This window comes from Schistocerca serialis, chromosome 4 (assembly GCF_023864345.2).
Source record: "Schistocerca serialis cubense isolate TAMUIC-IGC-003099 chromosome 4, iqSchSeri2.2, whole genome shotgun sequence".
Taxonomy (NCBI): Eukaryota; Metazoa; Arthropoda; class Insecta; order Orthoptera; family Acrididae; genus Schistocerca; species Schistocerca serialis.
The window spans coordinates 854,502,684-854,510,615 of NC_064641.1; the positions used below are offsets into that span (position 1 = coordinate 854,502,684).

The 7,932-nt window shown below is 37.0% G+C and overlaps 2 non-coding genes across 2 annotated transcripts; both read left to right on the top strand.

Annotated features, from left to right (window-relative positions):
- The first annotated feature begins 1,758 nt into the window (after nucleotides 1-1,758).
- On the top strand, nucleotides 1,759-1,921 carry LOC126476520 (U1 spliceosomal RNA). The gene has a single exon (XR_007587026.1). It is a non-coding gene; the product is annotated as a U1 spliceosomal RNA (small nuclear RNA).
- Nucleotides 1,922-7,134: 5,213 nt separating this feature from the next.
- LOC126476515 (U1 spliceosomal RNA) lies at nucleotides 7,135-7,297 on the top strand. Its single transcript, XR_007587021.1, has one exon. It is a non-coding gene; the product is annotated as a U1 spliceosomal RNA (small nuclear RNA).
- Nucleotides 7,298-7,932: the final 635 nt, after the last annotated feature.

Here is a 7,932-nt window from a genome sequence, read left to right on the forward strand (position 1 = left end):
ATTTCAGCAAGGTGATAATTACTTGTTATTTAAGATATTTGCAAACTAGTTATTTACAGAAGTGGATGTCTTCCTCGCTGCCTGTATGCATTTTTCTTCACGCAATTACCTCTCACATTTTCTGAGGAATAAAGCTAGAATGAACCATAACTTTACTGTGTCATAATTGCACCTACCTTCTTAAAAGATTCCTGGCGATGGGACCCTGTCACATAAAACAAAATTAATCATCACCTTCGAAAGTCTAGGATCGCCAAAATCTCCGTGAAGAGAAGAAATCCATATACACAGATAAAATTATTAGTTTCTGGGTTAGCTAATTTAATCAGTAACGTACCCAGGATGTTTCACTCCCTGAAGAGGCAGTGGGAAGCAGGTAACATGTTAAAATATTGGAAGTGACTTTGTCAGTGTAGGACTTTTTCGACTAGAATCAACGAATGACAGGATAATTCTTATTAATTAGTGCACAGTGAACACATGGTCATCATATTTATCCTCCAGTCAACCTTGCTTGCTCTCAACTGAAATGCTCCTATCGTTTATTTATTGTTTTCTCTAGGAGAGGAAACTAGATTGTATCTTTTATAATCAATTTTAGTTTTACATTAATATAGTTGTGAACATGAAAGTGAATATACTATGTAATTTGTGTACTGTTAAGTTTTGTATAAATGCAATTGTTATTATTTTTCCTCACAGACTTGGAATAAAGAAATAATCGTTTCATAAGGGGTAATTGGCAGGTTTATTTCTTAATGATGGTTATGTTTTGAAGTAACGTACTTTTTACATATGGAACCATACTTCAGAACACAGAAACTCTTAACATCTCTGTTTTGTTGCATATATACACGTATTTTATTGCAATAGCATATGGTAAGGTAAATCTTAATTATGTCCAAGATAATTTTTCTGTTCATCAACACATCGACAGCTGCAAACATTCGCAGTAGGCTACAAACATACATATTATAAATGTGTAATAAGAACATATCCAAAGAGATATTCTTTTCGCAAATAAATACTAAATATTGACAAGTTCGGCTTTCACAGGATGATTGTGAAGAACAGTAATTTGACACTTAATTGATTATCGCATTGCTGCAGTAGTTAGTGAAAGTACATTGCCTTTCGACATCGATCAGCGTGATTAGTTGACAGGAACAGTTGTCTAAATACAATGTAACAAAATATCCGAAAGAATTATTCTTCACAGGATATTTCTAGTATAGTTCGTACTATCTTGTGCTCTTTTAGTCGTAAAACTAAAAGATAGCGATGTGGAATACGGCGCTATGTCATACAGAAGGGCCATGTACAATTTATTTGTTATACACAGTCATAAAGAACGCCTCATTTATTTTCTAAGAAAGTACCGCAAAGTGTCTGGCTTGGCGAAGACAGAACTCTAACCTAACTGTGGCCACAATGCATGCTGGGAGCAGCTGATATCTCATGCGCGCGCATCCCTCGGTATGGGAGCCATCTGCTGTCGCTGAATGGAACTACGCGACCCAATTAGACCAAACAGTTACGGCCTGTGTAAGCGCCGTTTCGTCAAATGCCGTCTTTAAGAGCTTTGATGACACCACTGACAATATGGGAGAGTTTAGTCGCAAAATATAAGTATTTTATTAGCGTTTCGGGCTCGATGTATTGCACAACTGCCCACACATAACATGTACAGTGATGTGCACTCGATTGTTGTAATGTGCTCTGTACGACATAAAGGAGCGAGTTTCTGTGCGTCAAAGCATACTTACCTGGCACAGGGGATACCGTGATCATGAAGGCGGTTCCTCCAGGACGAGGCTCTTCCATTGCACTTCGGTTGGGCTGACCCCTGTGATTACCCCTAATGTGGGTAACTCGGGTGCATAATTTTTGGTAGTCGGGGCTGCGTTCGCGCAGACTCGGTCTAATTATAAATAAACATAGTTAAATCCACATTATGGAAGATGCAGGATGGAATTTAACAACAGTTTGAGAAGGAATGTTGCTACTCGCCATATAGTGGAGAAGCTGAGTCCCAGATAGACACAACGTACAGGTTTTCACGCGTAAATGTATTATAAGGAATAGTCTACCAAATGCTCTCCTTGTTCAGATCTCAAAATCTCTCTTATCTGTCGCTCACTTGTAATGTCTTCATCATTCCAATGCTCTTCCTCTCATTTCTGCCACTATTGCCTCTATAACTCCTTGATGCACACAATTCCTATGCTGCAAATGCCCCATCAAGATTTTTTCCTTGTTCTGATAGCTTCCAATTATCATCTTTCTTCCCTTATTGTCTTCCTTACTTCTCCAGGATTAAATCTGTGACCCCACTTTACCTGAAAACTTTCTTCTCCATAGTTACGTTTCGAAACTTTCTAAATATCTTCCTTCTTCAGACAAGACCTATAATATTTCCTTTTACCTTCCCATGATTCGCCCCTGTACAATACTACACTCAGACGTAATATTTAACTAATCTTTGCCTTATTCTGCAATGTGTATTCTTGCACTCTTTGGTAAATTAAGCCACATTTACTCTGTATACATTATTGATACTTGGATCCAGAAGAAGAAGCTGCAAATGACTTGTTCCTCTTGAATTATTATGGTACCACAAAATGGCTTTTTTATTTATTTGTACATATTAGTTCAAATAATTTAAGAGTAAAGAATATAAACTATCATGCAGTAGGAGGATTGAATCGTCGACAGTTCTCCTGTCGGAAACTTTGCAAGCTGTTGCACAAATTCGTTAATCAGCGGGAGTAATCTTACACACACACACACACACCTGGGCTGCTATATTGTGCTGGCAGAACACACAATGTGGTAATTTAACTAATTATGTATCATCACACATAACATGTCTTTTACTTATTTGGTCTCAAGTTGTGTAGGACTTAAACCAAACCAATTATCTGAGTGAAAAAGTGTCAAAATGCTGTAACACGTATCAATTACATAATCCCTTTTCATAATATTGGCCTTGATGTTTGCAGCATGGTTCCATCATATTGAGAAGTGTCGTCCTTAAATGGCATTTGTCACAATGCTGCATGGATCGTAAGAAACAACATTTTTCGGCCTTAGCTGCTCCATCGTATCGCTGTTTCATCAAAATATTAAGATATGTTTCTTTTCGCATTATTACAGCAGTCTTAGAAAAGAAATTTGCCGCGATACGCATTAATGAGCCACTACAAAACATACATCTCCATAGAACATGACATTAACGACAGTAGAGCTAAGACTCGTAGCAAAGTTGTCTTCTTTTGACCCATCCCGCCCCTGCCTCCCACTCACTCATCCCACCTTTCCGCATCATAATATCACCATGAGCCAGCTGGATGCCCACTGCTCAGTGTGAGAGTGAACCATCTCACAAGGGCAGATCTAGAATACACGATTTAATCGACTCATAGTACATTTGGACTGAGCAACCTTGTTTTTACCATAAATACTTTTACAGTTTTAACGCTTAGGTGACTTCTACAGACCTAACACACTTTTCAGTCTCTAATCCTTTTTGGACCAATGTCCAGATCTTGTACACCACTGCGTCTTTCCTGCTGAGAAACCATATACTGCTTATTCATCATCAGACTTTCTGAACTTGTGAAGCAAAAAGAAGATATACTCATGTATTCTCATGTTCCTTCATTAATGTCTTCAAGTCTTAAAAGATTACTCCAAGTTGCAGTCATTTGAGACTAAGAATTCTGAAGAAACTTCGTCCAACATACGATTAACTTTCTGTAAAAATTTCTGTAGTGGGATGTCTTTAATTGTCCATGCCATTAAGTATATCTATATTAGGTACAAGGCATCAGGCCTGTTTTCTTACACATAGGGTCAATGGCGAATTAAGATGAGTAATTCTTCTCTGATTGCTGATGGGTTCTCTTTGAGCAATTCCAGCTAGTATAGACTTAAATATCTTTGAAAAATACTGTTGAATTAAGAGGGTGGACACGATTAGCTGGGCTCCAAAAAAGCAATTTACAAAACTTGTCCCAAATAATTCCTCATTTCTTTAGCCTTACACAAGTGAAGATGGCAAGATAAAATCCTTCTACCTCTTACAGAGAAATATGTATGTTGGTGTGTGTGGGCTGAACACTCCACACACACACACACACTTCATCAATTAGTTCCTAACTTAACTGTCAGTTTCACTTTGGCATCTGTTTCACATACTTCTGTGTCACAGAAGAGCATTGTTAATTTCTCACATTAGTTAGGCCCAGTTCAGTGCTTCGATTGTTTGCCTTAGAACTGTTTGTTGCTTGAATTGTGTTGTGTTATTGACAGTGCAGACAAGTTTCAATTGGAGTTTTCACATGGCTCTGAGGTGATTATTTTTTTTAGGAATGGGGGAGGGCTCAAAACATTTTATAAAATAACGAGGGATTTTTCTATGAAAACAGACATAGTAATTTACAGCGGAGTGCTAATAATCAATACCATACACCGATTTCTTCGATGAAAAAAATAAAAACATGTTTTAGTCCTATAGAATCTAAGGTATGTCGTTTATATGCAATTTATAATACAGATTTAATATTTAAGAAAATTAAAATGTGTGTGGATGGATTCACACAATATGATTGAGTCATTAGATTCCAAACATGGGAAGACATGTCTGGTGACTGGTTTTCTGGGAGAAGAATAGTGCAAATACAAACTTATGAATCTGTGATTACTTTCAGCAATCAATGACAAATTAAAAGTAACTAACAGACTTAAAATACCCGAAGACCAAAACACAATACATTTTTTGAAGAAGGAATACATGTGAAGATTAAACTCATCAAAAAAGAGAAAAAGATGGGCAGAATGATTCACCAAGGAGGCAAGGAAAATGGGAAAGAAACTGAAAGCACAGAATGAAGCAAGGAATGAATAAGATCATGGAATATAGTATTCACCAGGGAATTTTAGTTCATAGAAGACATCATAGGGTATACTAAAGCATTTTACATACTTTAACGCTCTTTTTATCATTTCGCCTTTTTACAAATTGGACTCAGTGATAAATTTATGTCTAATGCATGAATCTTCTAATAATTTTCAGAGGATATTCTACTTACGATGGTCTACAACATACATCACAATTTCTGTTGAAGACTGAAAAATTATAAGTTATAAATTTTTCATCAAGTAAAAATGGTACAGTAAGGGTTTAAATAACTCGACTCATTATAGATCAGTTTCTACATGGAGTGTGGTGACGACCTAGTGAATATTCTATCTATGTTTTATAGCAATAAAATCCAATTAGAATATACACACTACGCTTTTTTCGTTATTGAGTTATCAAGAAAACCATGAAAATCAACATTTTAGCATGTTGATAACAGATTGTTATTTAAGATACTTGCAAACTAGTTATCTAAACAAGTGGATGTGTTCCTGGCTGCCTGTATGCATATTACCTCATGGAATTACCTCTCACATTTTCTGAGGAATAAAGCTGGAGTGTACCCTAACTATATTGTGTGATGAGCACCTACCCTCTTAAAAGACTCCTGGTGACGGGAACCTGGTTACAAAAAACAAATTAATCATCAGCTTGGAAGGTCTAGGTTTATCTAAATCTCTGTGAGGATAAGAAATCCATATAAACAGACAAAATTATTAGTTTCTGGGGTAGCTAATTTAATCAGTAACATATCCAGGATGTTTCACTCCCTAAAGAGGACGTGGGAAGGAGGTGACATTTTAAAATATTGGAAGTAACTTGGTCAGTGTTGGACTTTTTCGACTAGAATCAACGAATCACAGTATAATTCTTCTTAATTAGTGCACAGTGAACACATGGTCATCATATTTATCCTACAGTCAACCTTGCTTGCTCTAAACAGAAATGCCCCTATTGCTTATTTATTGTTTGATCTAGGAAAGGAAACTAGATTGTATCTTTTATAATCAACTTTAGTTTTACATTATTATAGTTGTGAACATGAAAATGAATATACCAAGCAATTTGTATACTGTTAAGTTTTATATAAAAACAACTGTTTTTATTTTCCTTCACAGACTTGGAATAAAGAAATAATCGTTTAACAAGGGGTAATAGGCCGGTTTATTTCTTAAAGATGTTTGTTTTGAAGTACCATACTTTTTACATATGGAACATCAGAACACGGAAACTCCTAACACCTATGTTTTGTTGCATATATACACGTATTTTATTGCAATAGAATATGGTAAGGTAAACCTTAATTATCAACACATCGACAGCTGCAAACACTCGCAGTATGCTACAAACATACATATAATAAATATGTAATAAGAACACGTCCAAAGAGATATTCTTTTCGCAAATAAATTCTAAATATTGACAAGTTCGGCTTTAACAGGATGATTGTAAAGAACAGTAAACTGACACTTAATTGTTTATCGTATTGCTGCAGTAGTTAGTGGAATTTTTCTACATATAAACATACGAGATGTTACAGAAGTATTTGTAGAAAGTTTTACCCTGTTCTTTCCGTGCAGTATATTGTCTTTCGACATCGATCAGCTTGATTGGTTGACAGGCACAGTTGTCTAAATAGAATGAAATAAAATATCCGAAAGAATTATTCTTCACAGGCTATTTCTAATATAGCTTGTACCACCTTGTACACTTGCAGTCGCAAAACTAAAAGGGAACGATGCAGAATAAAGCGCTATGTTATACAGAAATGAAAGGTACAATCTATTTGCTTTACACAGCCATAAAGATCGCCTCATTTATTTTCTAAGGAAGTACCACAACGCGTCTGGCTTGCCGAAGACCTAACCTAACTGTACCCACAATGCACGCTGGGAGCAGCTGATATCTCATGCGTGCGCATCCCTCGATATGGGAGCCATCTGCTATCTCTGAAGGGAACTACGCGGCCCAATTAGACCAAACAGCTACGCCCTGTGTAAGCGTCATTTCGTCAAATGCCGTCTTTAAGAGCTTTGATGCCACCACTGACAATATGGGAGAGTTTGGTCGGAAAAAATAAGCAATTTACTAGCGTGTCCGGCCCCGATGTATTGCACACCTGGCCACACGTAACGTGTACAGTGATATGCACTCGTTTGTTGTGATGCACTCTGTACGACATAAAGGAGCGAGTTTCTGGGCGTTAAAGCATACTTACCTGGCACAGGGGATACCGTGATCATGAAGGCGGTTCCTCCAGGACGAGGCTCTTCCATTGCACTTCGGTTGGGCTGACCCCTGCGATTACCCCTAATGTGGGTAACTCGGGTGCATAATTTTTGGTAGTCGGGACTGCGTTCGCGCAGACCCGGTCTAATAATAAATAAACATATGGTGTAATATTAAATTAACGTAGTTAAATTCAAATCATGGTAAATCTGGGGTGGATTGTAACAACATTTTGAGTAAGAAAGTTGCTGCTCGTGCTCGCTATATAGCGGGGAAGCAGAGTCGCTGATAGACACAACAAACAGATTATCACCCGTAAAGATAGCTTTATGAACATAGTTGTATTATAAGGAACAGTCTACCAAATTCTCTCCTTCTTGTCCAGATCTGAAGATCTCCCTTATCTGTCAGTCACTTGAAATGTCTTCATCATTCCAATGTTCTTCCTCTGATTTCTTCCATTATTCCCTCTATAACTCCTTGATGCAGACAATTCCTATGCCGTAAATGCCCCATCAAGATTTTTTCCTTGTTTTGATAGCTTCCAACTATCATCTTTCTTCCCCTATTGTCTTCCTTACTTCTCCAGGCTTAAATCTGTCACCCCACTTTACCTGAAAACTTTCTTCTCTGTAGTTGCATTTCGAAACTTTCTAAATATCTTCCTTCTTCAGACAACACATATTATATTTCTTTTTACCTGTATATGATTCGCTTGGGTACAGTACTACACTTCAGACATAAGTTTTAGCTAATCTTTGCCTCAGCTCCATTGGAAT